Below are 18,935 nucleotides of genomic sequence, written 5' to 3' on the forward strand. Positions count from 1 at the left end.
GGGATTTATTTTCCTCTTTTTCACTCAAATGGCATGAATGCACTTAAGTCAATAGTAATTGTATGAGCACACCTGAAGCTGCCCTTGGTTCCTCAAAGCCACAGGTGTCAAACTCGCGCCCCTCCAGATGTTATGGACTACAGCTCCCATCATCCCCTGCCAGCATGATGCTGGCAGGGGATGATGGGAACTGTAGTCCATAACATCTGGAGGGCCACGAGTTTGACACCTATGCTCTAAGCCAGCATTTTCCATTCAGACTGGCAGCAGGACTGCCAGGTTCCCAAGCAGATGTCTTGCATACCACCTATTGTGATTGAACTTGGGCCCTTCTGCATGTCAAGCAGATGCTTCACCACTTAGCTTCTACTGCCCTTTGAAATGAGGCCAGATGCTTTTCTTAGTAAATAAGTAAAGTATTGCTATGCTCAGGCCATTTGAACTTTTGAGATTCATCCCATTGGGTTTTCCCCCTTAGTAGATCTTGACTGCTGTCTCTAGATCAGCATTCCAAAATCCCTTAAAATTAAATCCCCTTGTGTTGAGTTTCTCATGCTGATTTATTATTTTTATTTATTATTAGATTTTGTAGACCGCCTCATCCCCAAAGGGCTCTAGGCGGTTCACAATACAATAAAAATCAATAAATTACTTAAAACATCTAAAAACATTTAAAAGTTCAATATGCAGCATGATTGAAGTGAGCATGCTCAAAATTTGTAAATACTCCAGGTAAGAGTCATGGTAGTTATCCTCCAGTACATGTACAGGGTGGACCATATCTTTTAAGCTCTGGACTAAGACTGTGCTATTCCACTTAAGCACCTTCACTTCACATCCTCACAACTTGGCAAGTTCTCTATTAGTGTATGGATAAATGTTACCCAATGGCTTAGTCTTACGGCCACTGAAATCAATACAAGCTTCTGTCTCTGAGTCTGGTGGAAGATAGTCTAACAAGTAAAATACAGCATTGACAAAATAATGAGACCGCTTGGCTAAACTGCAAGTGGAAAGCACTCATTTTTTTTTAAAAAAAAGCGAGCTACTTCTCTATCACTCCAGACAGCCAAGTGCCTAATTTGAATTCACTGCATGAGAAAGAAGCGAAGCTCTTCCTCTGAAGTAGCTGAGGCATCTCTCACAAGAGAGAATGAGGAGTTTCTAAAATTATTTTTGAATACTTTATCATCCCCCTTAATATCGCAATTTTAACAGGCGCTGCATAAGAATCCAATATTCCCCCAAAATGCTAGAATAAAACAGAATTTCGAATCAGTCATCCAATTGGACCTTGACCAATTTGCTTGTCGTTAGAGCAGGAGGAGATCCTTCAAGGAGATGACACTCAGCTGGAATACAAATTCTGACAATTTGGTGAGCAGCTGATGTTCCCGGCGAAAATGATGATTGCTTCTTAATTGGAGGAGCTGTCTCTGCAAATGTAGCATCTATTACTGAGAGCCACACATGGCTAGTAAAACACTTTTCCCCCCTCTGCTACAAATAAGGTGTGTAGAGGAAGTTTCAAGGAACTTCTCTATACAGTTGATGTAGCATTTTTCCTGGGTCCCCCCCTTAACTGATTTACAAACATTCTGTTCTCCCTTCCCACCTTCGTAGCAATAATTGATTTTTTTTCATGAAGTGACTAGTAATAAAAGAATTAAAAACTGATTGGTCCTTCCTTGGAACTGCTACGCGAAGGGTGGAATCCTATGCACATTTATCTGGAAGTAAGCTCTGCTGAATATTGTTGGACCTACTACTGAGTAGACATACATAGGATGTATTTGGTAATAATTTTTTTAAAAAATAAATATTTATATCGAATCATTACTTATAGCTCAAGACACAAAGCACAATTGAAAACATTCAGAAATTAAACCCAAAACAACTCCCTAAAGAGCCCATAGACTGAAATCCAAGTCCTATAACGTTCAGTGAGACTTACTTCCAGAGTGGTGTTTGGGTTGCCAACCTCCAAGCAAGAACCTCCAAGTAAGAACATTAGGAGCATGCTGGAGGACTGGTGTCATGTGCCGAGGCTTTGTAACATAAGAATTGTAAAAGCTGATCTTCCAATGAAGAAATCAAAATGGGTTCTTTTCCGGAAAACTCACCTTGCATTAGATACTGTGTTACAATGAATTCTAAGTGAGACTTTTTGCAGTCCAAATAAAAAGCCTCATAAGCAGCTAAAAATCTCACTTTTTGTTGTGAACTACAGCCGTTTCCGCACGGGCATTTAATGGCGGCCTGGAGATGGCAAAAACGCCGTCTCCAGGCCGCCATTCACACAGGGGGCGCAGCTGCATCGCAGCTGCGCCGCCCTCGCGCCGCCCGACCGCCGCAAAGCCGGCGTTTCCCCAGAGCGCTTGGAAGCGCTCTTGTTGGGGAAACGCCGCCTCGAAGCCGCTGCCGAGTGAACGGCAGCGGCTTCGAGACGCCTCCCCCACCCGGCACTTACCTTGTCCCTGGGCCTCCGGCGTGTCGCCGAGGCCTGGGGACATGCACTCCTGCCCTGCGCCGCTGGGGCAGGTGCGCAGGGCCAGGGGGGGCGTGTCCCCAGGCCTCGGCGATGCGCCGGAGGCCCGGGGACATGCCGGGTCAGCAGGGCACCAGCACTCCACGGTGCCGGCTGCCCGACTCTTTCCAGGACCGTCCATGCGGACGGTCCCAGCGTTGTCGGGTCAGTGTCGGAAACGCCGACCCGGCCGCTTCTGCATTCATGCAGAAATGGCCTACCATTCATGAACTTTGATTAAGACCTTCTCCAGTCAAAAACCCTGCCTTCCCTAGGCTCCATCCTCAAAATCTTCAGTTATTTTCCAATCCAGAGTTGGCAACCTAACAAATGTGCATAGGCATAGGAGTGTCTCTTTCTCCAAATCTATTTTGCCCAGTACAGTTTTACAGTTTCATTTGATCCTTAAACCAAGTCTGTGAATTGCCTGTCTTTGCAAGTGATGAGCAAGCTTCCCCTGGCTCAGTTCACAAATGGCTTGGTATATATGAGCTTCCTTGCTGAGAATTCAGAAAATGATTCAGATTAGTAAAGTTAATAGGATTAAATAGGCCCTGAGCAAATAAGGTCAAGGGCAGTGACAGCAAAGAAGGAGAATTGTTGACAGAATAAATAGCAGCATAACATTTTTGTTTAATTCTCTTCTTTCTGGGAAAAAAAGCCTGATTCTGCATCAGCTTAATAATATTAAATCCAATTTTTTTCCTCTCACAGCTTCCCACTCAAAAACAGCTTTATTCCAACAGTTTTGGCACTTAACTGAGACATGACTCTAGGAACAGTCTAGGAATGTCACTTCCCCACTTCCAGAGAAGGGTTCCTTCTGCCTATCTGCCCTGGTCAGCGAGTGCGAAATGACATTTCATTATGCTGCAGTGTGATTTTTGGCCAACAATATTGAAGTGATGCCACCATTTTTTGGTGGCATTCCAGGAATCACCTGGGTCTCTATAGTCAAACCACAGTGACATCTATGCAGGGCTGCCCTCGAGGTTGATCCAAAAACTTTGGTCGGTGCAAAATGTGATGGCTCAAAATGTAATGTTCTTACAGGAACTCCATGGTGAGTGCTTCTCCAGATGCATTGGCTTCAGGTGGAGTACTGGATCAAGCTCAAGGATTTGATGTTCACCTTCAAAGGTCTGGGACCGTCAGACCTGTGTGAACACCTCTCTCAATATGGTCCCCAAAGAGCCTTGTGCTCAGCAAATAAGGATTGCTAAATAATGATCTGAAAATGTGGCCCCAGAATAATTTACATATCAGAAAATTTCATGAGAAAGACTATGGTTGTTGGAACATCCTGGTCCAGGCAGTCATTTATGCTGTACACAATGCAATAATCGTAATTCTCTGAGAGGTTACAGTACCATTATTGGGGAACTTGATGGTGAAAAGTGCTATCAAGTCACAGTTCACTTATGGCAACCCAGAAGAGTTTTCAGGGCAAGGGAGGGACAGAGGTTGTTTCCCATTGCCTGGCTTTGCACAGCAATTCTGGACTTGGTGGTCACCCATGTCTAGCTTCTGAGATTTGACAAGATTTGGTTAGCCTGAGTATAATTAACTGCCAAATCTCCCAGGTTTGTAATATCCCTACTGAACAACCAAAGAATGTTGTCCGTGAATGTGAAACTAGCTTTACTCTGGTGTCATAAACTCTGCTATGAAAACAAGAAAGTACTTGAACCAATGTGTACATTCCTCTGTGGAATTTCTGTAAACGCATAACATCTCCATTAAAATAGAATATCCGTCTCAAATAGTCAAATAAATATAGCAGTCTGCTTGTTAATCTTCAAGAGGCAATTTAGAATAATGCCACAAACACTTCAAGTGTTACTGATGGCTGTTTGAGCAATGCTAAACTAAAAGAAAGCACGAGCAGAAAATGCCCAATTAAGAAATAAGTAGCTATGAATTTAGATACTTTGATAAATTGGCTGAAACGTGACTTTGCAGCTGGATGAAAATATCCCTTTCACAAGAGAAATAAACATGTTTTTACTGGAAATTAGTTTCTTGAAACATAATGTTGTATACTTTATATACTTATCAATAGTCTATTTACTAAAAATTCCATGCATAGGAACACATTTTCCTATGATCCAAGTTATTCCTGTATTGCTTAGCTCTCTTTTTCTCTAACCCCCTGCCTATATATATTGTTTAATTGCCAGGTTGAATTCAATGTTCAGGAAGCAAAGAATGAAGCAAAGAATATCATTAGAAAGAATCAGGTGGCACAGTGACTGAACATGTTGAATCAATTGTGGTGTATCATACTGTAATTATGCCATCCCTTAGGAATCCTCAGCCATCTGCCCAATTACAGCCAGTTTTTGACAGTCCATTTAACGACGGTTCAAAACATCATCTTCATTGCTATAACAATTTTATAACCTTTGCAGCAACTTAGATCTACCAGATATGTTCTTTAAGCCCCAATTATAACAGATTCCATTCAGCGCTGTTATATATTGTTCTCAGTGTCCACGAAGTCCCGAGCATTTTATATTTTAGAGATAAGTGTCTAACTTCCTTTGATAAATCCGATTCTCCTCTTTACAAATGTATTCAGTCTTCCTCAGATGTTTATGAATTCAGATCTCTTTGTAATGTGGAAAAATGTTTTAGAAGTGTTATAGGATGATGAAAAACTCTTGGTTCGGTTAAGGAACCTGTATTGTCAAGAATGGGAGACGCAGGCAATGGCAAACCACCTGTTTACCTTTTACCTTGAAAATCTATTGGGTTGCCATAAGTTGTTTATGACTTGATGCCAATTTCCACCACCACTATTAAAGGATGAACTATGAGTTTTGCTAGGAGTTCCTAGGATTTCATTCATTCATGGGGCTCTTAGGATTTTCATACTCAAAAATCAGTTACGCAAAACCCAATCAAGCTTACTGTAAGAGGGAGGAGGGATTTTTGCCTTCAGTGAGCAAACACTGGCAATTAATTTCTTTGTTTACTTTCTTACTTCATTTATACCCCATGTTTCTCCCCAGTGGGGACCCAATGTGATTTACATCATCTTTCTCCCCTTCATTTTATCCTCAAAACAACCTTGTGAGGTAGGTTAGCTTGTGCATGTGTGACTGGCCTATGGTCACTCAGAAAACTTCCATGGCAGAGTGGAGATTTGAACCTGAGCCTTCCGAATCCTAGTCTGGCACTCTAACCACTGCACCATGCTGGTTCCACACTGCACGATTGCTGGTGAATTGTAAGCTATGCCCAGGGAATGGCCTGTTCAAGCAAAGATTTTGAGATGATAAAGAAGAAGAAAAATGGCCTTGAATCAATCTGACTTTGAGGTAGGTAGTAGAGAAATCTGATCTGTATTAGTGGATATGAGATACAGGTTATCTGGGGAACCACCAGTGCAGTTCTAAGCAGAGTTACTTCCTGCTAAGGCTATCAGAGACAGCTGGCTTAGAATGGCCATAACTCTGCTTCAGATTGTACCACAAATCCAGGTAAAAGGAGTGTCACATGAATAATGATCATGTCCCTTGACCAAGGACAAAAGGAAAATACATTACAAGATATGCTTCACTGGTAAATGACCAACAAAAGAACTATCTATCTGTGGAAAGTTTACCTATTAAAGCTGATCTACTGTTGTCATAATTAAAATTAATTGAAGTGATGAGCTATTGCTACCTTAAAGAGAAAAGTGTATAAACTTGGTTACACTAACTAAGAATAAATGGCTAAAAGGAATCTAACTGCTTAGATGGTCCAGATGAGGACACAAAGGGAAAGGGGTATAAATCTGGTTAAATGAATAAATAAAATCTTGCTGGTGTTTTAGACCTGCTAAGATGTTGGAACTCAGTTAAAGAATGTGAGTCCTCATAAAGTGGGACAATTAAATGATTTTAGAGATGATGATTTTAATATAAGGCAATCCCTTGAAAGCATATAAAGATGACAACTTTTGAATTAAATATCAGCTTCCCCACCCCAATACCAAAGCTCATCATGCCTGTGTGCCTGCTGGATGAAAGCAATGTAATGGATGTGCAATATTCTCTTGTCTCTCTAGAATGGTATGCATAAAGTTTGAAGAAGTGCATTAAAAAACATAAAAATCACCCAGATGTGACAGATATTTCAAAAGAGAGTTATTTATTTATTTACTGGTATGAGATGTCTGCACGTTAAACATGGTTCTTTTTTGGATCACAGAAGTCATTGGCTTCCCAATTAACTGGGAAAAACTTTAATTAAAGCTGTCATCAATTAATTGCCTCAGTTTATTGATTACAGTTGAGTGCCCTACATTTTGTTCCCTAAATGGGAATGTCATACTCAATCACAAATAATAATGGAACTGAGATCCATGACAGAATCTAGTGCTTATTTATAAGATTGGGTTGCTGGGATACCGTGTCCCCAATTCCTCTTTTTCAGTGTGCAATTAAAGCGACTGGTGGTTTAGTTGGATTAATTTTATTTGTTTTATATGCCGCCCTTCCCTTTGTGGGTTTCCAACATTCCACAATGCATTAAATGAAACCACAGTTCACCTCAGTATTAGAATTTAATCTAAAATCCGATAATACAGACACATGCCTGGGCATTATGTGTCACAAAAATGTCATATAAACAAACACATCCCATCAGTACATTCAGCCAGTATTTTTCTTCAGCCTCACCTAATTTCCTTCCTTCTCATAGCCTCTGTCCCAGGGCTTTTTGTCCATGTAATTCCTGATATTGCCTTTTTGGTGGTCAAATTGGATCCTCTCCTCCCTTTTACACCAGTGTAAAGGCTACTTGGATTCAATCTATAAGATTAGTCTCTCTCTGTGTGTAAAGTGCCATCAAGTCATAACTGACTTAAGGTAATCCAGTAGGATTTTCAAGATATGATGAACAGAAAGGGTGTAAAGGATTCAGTGGTGTTGATGGTGAAGTAACCTTGAGTGCATTCCACAGCCCGGGCGATGGGCCAGATGCATCGGCGGAGACTTTATCTTTGCGCGCAAGATGAAGACTCCGTTCCCATGGGAAGCAGGAAGGGGGGATGGGGTGAATGGTGTTATAACCTGTGCTTCTGGCGGGAAGCGCCATTCCTGCCACTGCGTGTACTTGAGCTTTCTAAGATGTCTTAATAAATGGACTTTTACTCCCAAAAGCCTTTTATTTCTGCTTCTATGGAATTCCTTACAAAGGGTTTGCCATTGTCTTCCTCTGCATAATAACACTGGTATTCCTTGGTGGTCTCCTATCCAAGTATTAACCAGGACCAACTCGGTTTAGCTTCCAAAATTTGATAATATCAGGTTAGCCTGGGCTATCTAGATCTGTATTGAACAACATGTTCCATAGTTTTTTATCATGATAAAAGCCAAGCTAAATTTAGAACTCTTACTAAAACCTTACTTCCCTCCAGGCTTTGATAGATGCTTTTGTAATGCAGAGTCATTTGTGATGAGGGTGGGTTTGACATGTTATTTGAACCAAGGATTTTCTGGTTCACACCCGTCAGCTGCAGTCCTAAGGGACTGACTTCTGAACAGTCCGGTTTAGTTTTCTCCCTATGTTTGTAGGTCTTCAATCTTGCAGTCTAAACTTTTTTTAAAAAAAACTTGCATGATACATCAATGTGTGCTGTATTTACAAAGTGCATTTATGGGATCTCTTAACAGTTTATTCATTTATGCATCCTTTGCCTTTCTATTTATTATAAATACTCAGACAGCTTAGCTTACAAAGGAGAATTTCAAAATACCTCATAACCGTCAAGGCAAAATGGAATTAGCAATAACCAGCAGAATTGAAAAATGTTTAAAACCATGAGGGGGGTATAACTTAAAAAAAAGGATTTCTGGCATTTAAAAAGAAAAGTTTTGCATTAGTACAAGAAGGCCTCCAGTTAAGAAATTGCTCACAGTGCAGGGCAGAGGGGTAAATTCAATTGAGTGATTCTGGGCCTTTCCCCACTTTCGTCCTTCCCCTCTATGCCGCGCGCTGCTCTCAGCGCGCAGCATCCCAGGCGCGCGCCCGGCCGTCCCCACGACCCTTCGCGCTTTCCGCGGGGCCATCAAAAGGCGCCGTTGAGAAGAGCGCCTGGGATGCTGCGCGCTGAGGGGCGCGACAGCAGCAGCTTCGGGGCGGCTGCGCTGTCGCCGCCCCTCTCAGTGGGGAGTGCCGAGGGACCCCGTGCTACTCTCCTCGAGTAGCGCGAGGCTTAAGGTAAGTGGGGAAAGGCCGTTGGTGTCGAAAGCTCAGCAGAGGCCAATTTTCTGGTGGTCCCCGGCAGAGGTGTAGCTACCATGGGGACATCCGGGGACAAGTGCCCCGGGCACCACCTTGTGGTGGGCGCAAAAATTGCAGGTTTGTTAGTGGCTTTTTCTATTTTCCAGGGTTCTTCCCATTTTTGGCCTGCAGGGGACGCAGTTTTTAGGCTAGCAACACCAAAATTTCAGACTATTGTCAGGTGACTCTCCTGATGATACCAGCCAAGTTTGGTGCAGTTTGGTTCAGGGGGTCCAAAGCTATGGACCCCCAAAATGGGTGACCCCATACTCCATTGTTTCCAATGGGAGCTAATAGTAAATGGGGTTACCATTTTGAGGGTCCATAACTTTGGATCCCCTGAATCAAACTTCACTAAACCTTGGTGGTATCATAAGGATAGTCTCCTGCTGATACCACCCAAGTTTGGGGTAGGTGGCCGTTCAAGTTCAAAGTTATGGACCCCCAAAAGGGGTGCTCCATCCCCCACTCCAATGGGAGCTAATGGTAGATGGGGCTACCCTTTTGAGGGTCCATAACTTTGGGCTTCCTGAACCAAACTTCAGTAAACCTGGGTGGTTTAATCAGGAGAGTCTTCTGAAGATAGCCTAAAAGTTTGGTACTGTTAGCTTAAACATTGCTCCCCTGACAGGCACCCTCAAATTTTCCCCAGGTTCTCTCTTTAAATCCACCTCCTTTGGAGTGGATTTAAAGGGAGAATCTGGGCTCCCTATATTAAAAAAACATTGAAAGTATTGTTGAAGGCTTTCAAAAACCAGATTCAACTGGTAGTTGTGAGTTTTACAGGCTGTGTAGCCATAGGTAGCGGATCTAACTTGTTCCTAACGTTTCGCCTGCATCTGTGGCTGGCATCTTCAGAGGTGTATCCCAGAGAGAAGTCTGTTATAAGAGAAGGCTGGACACAGTGTATAATAGACTTCTCTCTGTGATACACCTCTGAAAATACCAGTCACAGATGCAGGTGAAACATTAGGAACAAGATACACCAGACCACGGCCACACAGCCCAGAAAACCCACAGTAACCAACATTGAAAATGATTTATTTATTTTATTTGTTTATTATTACATTTGTATACCGCCCCATCCCCTGAGGGCTCTGGGCGGTGAACAACAAAATAATATTCCAGAAACAATAATAACAATAAATAATCAATATAAATATATATATTTAAAACATAAAATTACAGCATTCCAATTTATAGTCCAGAATTTAAAGGTAAAAATCCTGATTAATAAAAACCCCTCCTGTAGAGGGGGCGGCATCCATTAATGCTCTCAAGATGTTAAAAGGCACAAAGAGGGCGCTCACCCTCAATGGCTGGCTGGCCTCCCCAAAAGCCCGGTGAAATGACTCAGCCTTACAGGCCCCAGGAACTCTCCAAGATCCCGCCAAGAGGGGCCCGACAGCTGGAGGAAGAGTACCCACCAGGCAGGTGGGGCAGGGTCGTAAAAGCCCTGGCCCAGGTGGAGGCCAGCCGCGGTCATTGAGGGTCTGGGAACCACCATCAAATTGGCCTCTGCTGACGCGCAGAGGCCGCGCGGTAGGGGACATATGGGGTAAGGCGGTCCCGCGAGGGTAATGGTGGTCCCAGGCCATGTAAAGGCCTTGAAGCAAGTTAACAATACCCATACCCAGTGAATACAGATTCGGAATTCCACTGGAAGCCATGCGCAGCTGGCGGAGCACAGGCTGAACATGGTCACAGTAGGGCACCTCCTGTAAGTAAACGCGTCGCCGCATGCTGGACCACAGCTTTAACTTCCAAATCAGGGCGCAAGGGCGGTGCCAGTGCAGAGCTTAATTACAATAGTCTAGCCTGGAGGTGATCAAGGCGTGGATCACAGCGGCCAGGTCTGCTTGGGGGGGAAGGGGGCCAGCCGCCGGGCCTGGACGGAGGTGGAAAAACGCAACCTGGAAGTTGTATGGGGCCACCTGGGTCTCCATTGACAGAGATCAATCCAGGTGGACCCCCCAGGTTGCGAACGGATAAAGCCGGTGCTGCGAGGCCCCCTCCTCAATAACGGCGGCTGAAAATCCCCAACCTCCCCCTTGCGCCGCAGCCAGAGTGATCTCCGCCTTCGGAGGGGTTTAGTTTTAACCTGCTCTGTCGCAACCAACCAGCAACCGCCTCCAAACAATGCTGCAGAGCTGCAGGAGTGACGGCCGCTCCCCCCTCCATCAACAGAATGAGCTGAGTGTCATCAGCATACTGGTGACAGATCAGCCCAAAGCATATAGATATTAAATAACAGCGGGGATAAGAGTGCACCCTGGGGCACACCGCAATGAAGTGGGCACCTTCGGGAGGCCTGATCCCCGCACCACACTTGCTGACTCCGGTCCCGGAGAAACGAGACAATCCACTGAAGGACAGTGCCCCGCACTCCGGAAGCGGCTGCATGGGTCAAAGATCGCGGATCGACCGCCATCAAATGCTGGCGTAAGATCGGCCAATACCAGCAGCACCGATCCGCCTCGGTCAAGCTGCATACAAAGCGTATCTGTGACGGCGACGAGAACGGTCTCCGTCCCATGCCCAGCACGGAAGCTGGACTGGAAGGGGTCAAAAGCCAATGTGTCCTCCAGGAAACCCTGAAGCTGCTCAAACACCACTCTCTCAATTACCTTCCCCAGAAACGAAAGATTCGGTGACGGGCCAGCACTGGCCAGATCTCCCGGATCTAAACGATGGTCTTTTTTTAAGAGTGGGCGGACCACTGCCTCCTTCAACCCACCTCGACTCCTGGCTCAAGGGAGCCATCATTGATAATAATATTCAACATGTAATGTCGTAGCTCCTCCCGGCAAACTTTAACAAGCCAGGAGGGGCATGGATCCAGAGGACAGGTAGTAGGTCTAACAGCAGCCAGGGCCCTGTCAACAGCGGCTTCAGAGAGCAGGGCAAACCGGGCCAAACAAGGGCCAGAAGACGACAAGGGAGCCTCCAGTTCACTAATTGTAGTCAAAGTAGCGGGAAGGTCCTGGCGGTGCAACGTGACTTTATCTGCGAAAAAGCTCATAAATGCCTCGCAGCTAATAGCCAATTGATCATTTGTGGACCCCTGAGGTAGAGAGGTCAAAGACCGAATCATACGGAACAATTGTGCTGGGCGAGAGTTCGCAGACGCGAGAGAGGAGGAGAAGAAAGCTCTCTTCGCCTCCTTCATCGCCAACTCATAGGCCTTCATAAACGTCCTATAAGATGTTCGCGCCGCTCCATCACGAGACTTCCTCCACTTCCGCTCTAGACGTCTGAGTTCTCGTTTCATCTGGCGTAGCTCCTCGGTATACCAGGGGGCCAGCCGAGAACGTGGATACAGAGGTTGCCGGGGAGCAACTATTTTGATGGCATCGGCAAGATGGGAATTCCAATCTGCCACCTGCTCATCGAGTGTGCCGGCAGGTTCAGGTTCCCGCAGAGCATTCAGGAAACCAATTGGATCCATAAGTCTCCGCGGGCGGACATAAATCAGTCCGTTGCCTAGACAGGAGTGGTGGGGCATGTCCACCCGAACCTTCAGGGCATAATGGTCGGACCATGGCACTCTATCAATAGAGGATACGGCCATATCAACCCCTGAACCAAAGACCAAATCCAGAGTGTGACCGGCCTTATGAGTGGTGCCAGAGTTCACCAAGGAGAGGCCTAGTGCTGCCATGGATGACACCAGGTTTGCAGCTACTGTACAGGAGGCAGTGTCGACATGGACATTGAAGTCACCCAAGACAACCAGTCTGGGAAACCGCAATGCCCAGTCAGCCACCACCTCTAGCAACTGCGGCAGGCCGCCTCCTGGTGCGCTAGGCGACCGGTAACCAGGAGGACGGCCAACATCTCCGGGGCCAACCACTCCAGGGCGACACACTCCATGCCAATGATCTCTGGGACAGGGGCAGCCCTAAAGGGGATAGAATCTCGGATGAACAATGCAACACCACCACCCCGGCCCTGTGTTCGAGACTGGTGGAGGCACGCGAAACCTGGGGGTGTAACCTTGCGCAAGGCAACAGTGTCGCCTTCGCGTACCCAGGTTTCGGTGACACAGGCCAGGTCCATCTGTAGCTCTCTGAGAAAGTCCCGGAGTACTGTGGTCTTATTATTGATGGACCTGGCATTAATCAACACCAGGGACGAAGCAGGGTGTCTCTGAACTCTGCCACCCTCGTGCATTGGGATAGGACGGAGGTCAGAAGGCGAGCAAGCATAGCCGTATCTCGACCGCCTTCTCTCATACGGCTGCCGCCTACCACTATACTTACCCCGTCCCATCAGTACTGGGATCCCTAGCCCCATAGGTAGCGCCCCCATGTCCCAACCACCCCCTTTATCTAAAAACCCGCTAAAAACCCCACTCTTGCCACTAAACTGACTCTAACTAATTAAAGCTAAAACTATCTATTAAGCAAGATTGATATACCTAACTACACCTAACCTACACAGTCTGCTAACTAAAAATGAAAGAAGACAAAAGAAAACAGAAAACAGAAAAAACAGAAAAAGCAGAAAAAAGGAGCGAGGTCCCCAACCAGATCTTGTTAACAGCACCCCAATGCTCCCACCAGTGGGCTGCAGTATATACCAGAGATGGAAAGGTAGATGGCCAGGTTCTTAACAAATACAGAAATGTCAATGTGAGGCAAATATAATAATAGTAATGTGGGGCCAGATAGTAATGTGGGGCCAGAAAGGGTGCCAATGGAATAGGGGGTCTGCTGCCACCAGGCCCCTGCACCCTTAGGCGAGCACAGCGCATGGATCCCAAGTGGCTAAACGCGGGGCTCACACCACCCGGTCGCCACTCATGTGCTAGTCGCCAAGTACGGAAGGGGCTCATGGAGCTGATGATAAGATGGCAAAACGGCAACAGTCAGAGGAAGCAGCAACAGTGCCTCTGCCACCGGCACTGGGTCTTAACCGCACCACCTAGCTCTGACAAACTGCACCATAGACCGGCTTGCACAGCTCTCCCACAGTCGGCTTGCCGTAGTCAAATAGGGCAGCCAAGTGCCTAGCTCCCAGGAGTCGTCTTCTGCACTATACGTAGATCGAATTTATGACCTCACAATAGTCCCACTGTCCTCTCTGCTCCATCAGCCAACTTTCCACACACTCCAACTCTTCACACACTCCAAACCTTCCGTTGCTGCTGCTGCCGTGGTCCCCCACGCCTTCTCGATAGCAAAACCAAGGCAGGGCCTATGATCTCAGCCTCTTGCAGCAAGCGTTGTGCTCTGATCGTTCCCAGCGTGGCTTAGGGCATAAGTAGAGGCCGAAAAGAGGAATAGTCCTTGCCCAGCTCTCGCTGGGGCTTCCCTGGCACAGGTGTCAAGCCGTCAGGAGGAGCGCCTCCAAAGAAGCACTCCCAGAGAAGCCGCAACAAAAACGAAGCCGCAACTGGGCTATAACGCCCCTTCGCAACAGAGCCGCAGCACCCAGGCAACGCCCCGCCCTGGAGCCAGCCACCCAGCAGCGGCAGAGGCCGGCAGGTCGAGCAGGCGACAGGTGACAGGCAACAAGCGACGGGAGACTCAGCAAGGCAAAAAACAGAGCCAGACCAGCGGGGGTCAAAGAGCCGCGGAAGTTGGAGGCTGGAGGTGCCGAGAGAGCGAGGGAAAGAATGTTCTGTCTCACTTCCAAGTCCAACAAACCACCCGGTATTTTAGGCGGTGCCTCGCTCAGTGCTAATTGTTAAGTAAGTAAAGAAATCCAGTCCTAAAGTGTAACATCCCAATGGAAAGGTGTAAAAACTCACTCTCAGCGGGCTAAAGGCGAGAGACGGTTCTTTAAAAAATCATTGTAACAGAGCTCCGCTATCGAGCTCCGTCGTGGACGCCATCTTTAGCGCCATCTTTAGACGCCATCTTTAGCGCCAAAATGATGCTGTTTGGGGTGGGGAATCTACCCTGAAACAGCATCACTTTCAATGTTGTTTAAACTAGGGAGCCCAGAGTATCCCCTTAAGGTGGATTTAAAAGGAGAATCTGGGCTCTGTAGTTTAAACAACATTAACAGTGATGCTGTTTCAGGGTGGATTCCCCACCTTCAAAAAATAGCATCATTTTCAATGTTGTTTAAACTAGGGAGCCCTGGGTGTGTTCAGATTTGTGTGTTGGGCCATGTTCTATAATGCGATGGTGACTTTGAGCTGACCTGGTGCAAAAAATGTTGTTTGGTCATGGTGGGGGAGGAATGCTGCCCAAATGGGGGGGGGGGCGCAAAACTCAGATTTTGCCCCAGGCTCCATTTACCCTAGCTACACCCCTGGTCCCTGGCCCCTCAATGATGCAGCTGGCCTCCACTCGGGCCAGGGCCTTTACAGCCCTGGCCCCTGCCTGGTGGAACGCTCTTCCTCCAGCTGTCTGGGCCCTGCGGAATCTTGGCGAGTTCTGCAGGGCCTGTAAGACCGAGCTGTTCCACCAGGCTTTTGAGGAGGCCGGCCACTGATTGCCCTTTTTCCTTTCTTGTAACATCAGTCGACCCTGCTGTCCCCCCCTTCTCTTAAGGGGTTTAGGTTGCGGGATGCCATCTATTGTGCTTTGTAATTAGAACGCTGTGTTTTAATGGGGTTTAGTCTTAAATTGTAAGAGCCATATTTAATTTCTTTCTGGTTGTTTGTTGATTTTATCCTGTGCTCTGTCTGTGTACTTTGTGTCCACCGCCCTGAGCCCTTTGGGGGAGGGTGGTATACAAATGCAATGAATGAATGAATGAATGAATGAATGAATGAATGAATGAATGAATGAATGAAAAGCAATCATGTGGGTTTCCAACAACTGAATTTTCCCAACTGTGGGGTCCCTGAAGTAAAGTTCCCTCACACTCTCAATTTACCTCATGGCACAAATAGAGTTACCAGGCCAAACCCGGCAACCAGTGGGATAGTTGGGAGTTGAGGATATGGGAGGATGGGGTTGTGATGTCAGTGACATCATTGACATCGTTACATCATGCCTATGTTGTACCAGAAGTGACGTACTGATGCAGAGGCCAGTATCACCTTTTATTTTTCTTCCACCATGATTTGGATTGATGATGGACAATGAAGACAATTAATTGGAGCCCTCCTGCCACTGTGGGAGGCCTGGCAGCTTTATGGCACAAGCCAGTACATGTGGGTGTTATGTATATTTAATACAACATATATTTAATGCAACAATATATATTTATGGGGCTCAGAGTTATTTTAACTCTGAACCAAAGCTCTGTATGCTTCTTGCCTGCGATTTAACATCATATCACATCTGCAAGGCTATTAATGATAGGACATTCTGGAGGTCATTAATTCATATGGTCGCCATAGGTCAGGAGCAACTTGACAGTGCTTGACATACAGGCAAGAGAACAATATTTTTATTCTAGTTTCATCTTTAAAGGAAAACTGCATTTTTTTTGTGAAATGGTATGTCCCCATCTTTGTTTAAATAGCACAAATCTGCCAAAAGGAACTCTAGTTCTAGCAAACCTTTTTTTTTAAAAAAAATGAATACCTGACATTTGAGAAAACTGAAAAGTACTGTGGTAGAAAAATCATTTTTTGTTCAGCTAGTTTTTGCTACAAAGACAGTCTAATGGCTAATAGAGGTTATGATAATTTTCCATCTGACAGGTTGACATGTCTAAAACTGCTTACAGAATGAGTAATACAGATGCATGGAATTGATTCAGCTAAAACCAGGAGAACGACAATGTTGATCAATACACATGTTATGCAGGAAATTTGAATTACTAGCATTTTTGCTACAAATTGTGTATAATAAGGGTTATTACTTGTTACCGCATATATAATTAAACACAATGGATGATCCCTTTCTTGACAGGAAGGGGCGTTTCACTTTACACAACAGATTGAAGATGACTATGGCAATGGCGTTGAACAGCTTTTGAAAGCTGCATGTCTATGTCACCATACTACTGCGGAACAGAGATCATCTTCACTTTGCAAAAACTACTTTCAACATTAAAATGAAGTTCTTGCCCTTCTCACAAGATTACATTTAACTATGCTATCGTGAGTTTTCCTGTGGCTCCAACTTTTCTACACATCAGAACAGACCTTGTTAACGTCTGACAGCCATGTTGCCTGAGTGATCTAAAGGGGTCAGAGTGATTCCTCAGGACTGGAATGCAGAAATCCAATTATGTAGTTAGAACTAGCTGGTGTCTCAAGACCAGTTTAGGTGATCAAATTGCAAATTTGACTTGATTTCAGGGGAATGCATTCATATCAAGAATGCAATATGGGTATCATTGAATGCAGCAGCAGGAATACAACAGGTTTTTTTTCCTCCTTTCTTCCTTTTTAGAGCTCAAAACACAGTTGTGATTACAGGATCAATCAGGTCACTGCAGCCATGGATGGGCCACATTACAACTTATGCTGTTCTATGCCTATTAAAGGTTAATAAAGATAAAAAAAGAACTTATGCTGTAGATTCCCAATGCAGGAGCTCTTAGGATTCTGTCTTTAATCATGGAGCCAAAAGGAAATACAATGCAATAACCTTTTCAACTTGTGACCTGGAAAACTAACATAGTAGCTGGACAGTTCTGTTTTGAGAACCTTTTGCAGCCTCCAAACTATTAAAAGGATGGAATTTTACCTCCTGTTACTTTGGCTCATTCCGCACATGCAAAATAATGCACTTTCAAGCTGCTTTCACAACTGTTTTTGCTATTCCGCACAGCTTCAAAGAGCCCTGAAAGCAGCTTGAAAGTGCATTATTCTGCGTGTGCGGAATGAGCCTTTGTGTAGTCTAAGGACGTAGCCACCAGACACATGGAAGTGTGAATGTAGCTCAATTTACATTCTAATCCCAGTCCATACTAAAGAAGCCTGAGTGTAAAGGAAGGAGGGGAAATCTTTCCACCATCTCTCATTTTTGTGCTGCCTTTAATCTTGCACCTAATTTACAGGAACACCCCAAGCCTAGGCAGTTGACATAATGATTGTAAGGAATCTTTGACCAAATAGCAAGGCACCATTACAAGCTTGCAAGGAATAGTGAGAAAAGGAGAAGCAAAGATTTGCTCCTGGATTTATACCCTGCTTTTCTCAACTGTAAGGAGTTTCAAAGTGATTTACAAACTCCTTTCCTTCCTCTCCCCACAACAGACACCTTGTGAGGTAGGTGAGTGTGAGGGAGTTCTGAGAGAACTGTGACTAGCTCAAAGTCACCCAGCAGGCTTCATGTGTAGAAGTGGGGAATAGAATTCGGTTCAGATTAGAGTCCACTGCTCTTAACCACAACACCACACTGGATCTGCAAAAGAAGATTGCTGGGGAAAATAATGTAATCTGTAGGTTGGGGGATTTGCAAACTGAATAGCTGGAAGGGAGAAGGTAGATTAGCATGGATTATTGTGGGTTATAACAGTTCACGTCCAGTTTAGTCATGGTTATAAGGTTGTAGCTCTGGGTTGCTTATAGCAGCATGATTAACTGTTAGTGAATAAAGATTCCATTTAGTTTTTATCTGTTGGTCTATGTTATTTTATCCCTTGGAATTTGGGGACCCTTTTTACAATTAGTCCAGGTGGGAGGTGGTGGGAGAAACAGGAATCCAAACAAAAGCTTCTTGACAACCCTGTAACACTGCCAGGGATAAAAGAGATGATGAGATCTGTAACAGGTACAATAAAGGTCCCATCAAATACTGCAGTAAAGCAACTCAGATGTTCCCATTAGAAGAAATCAGCCCCAAACAATGCGTGAACTACAAGCCTAGGCATTTTAGATATCATACACATAACAGAAATAACACAGAAAGAAAAAGAGTTGCTATCATCAAATAACCAATATTTATATTTTGGTACTATTCCAATCTTTCCCCCCCTAATTGTCTTGCATTAATAGTCTTTCTTTTCGGCTCCAGAAACTGGCTGTCACTCTTGTTTCTCTGTTCTTTGCATCAACGTACACTTTTGACAGCTTCAATTCCAACTGTTTCTCTTTGGTTTTTTTTCTCCATGACTTGTGTTCCATTTTTTTAGCATTAAATGAAATGCTTATTTCATCACTCTAAGAACAGGTACATGTGAGGGAACATGGAGATCTTCAAATGGAATTTCTAAATCAGGCGTTTGCTTTTATTTATTTTTTTGCAATATAATTGAATCTGTAATTCTGTGT

This window comes from Sphaerodactylus townsendi, linkage group LG09, assembly GCF_021028975.2.
Source record: "Sphaerodactylus townsendi isolate TG3544 linkage group LG09, MPM_Stown_v2.3, whole genome shotgun sequence".
NCBI lineage: Eukaryota > Metazoa > Chordata > Lepidosauria > Squamata > Sphaerodactylidae > Sphaerodactylus > Sphaerodactylus townsendi.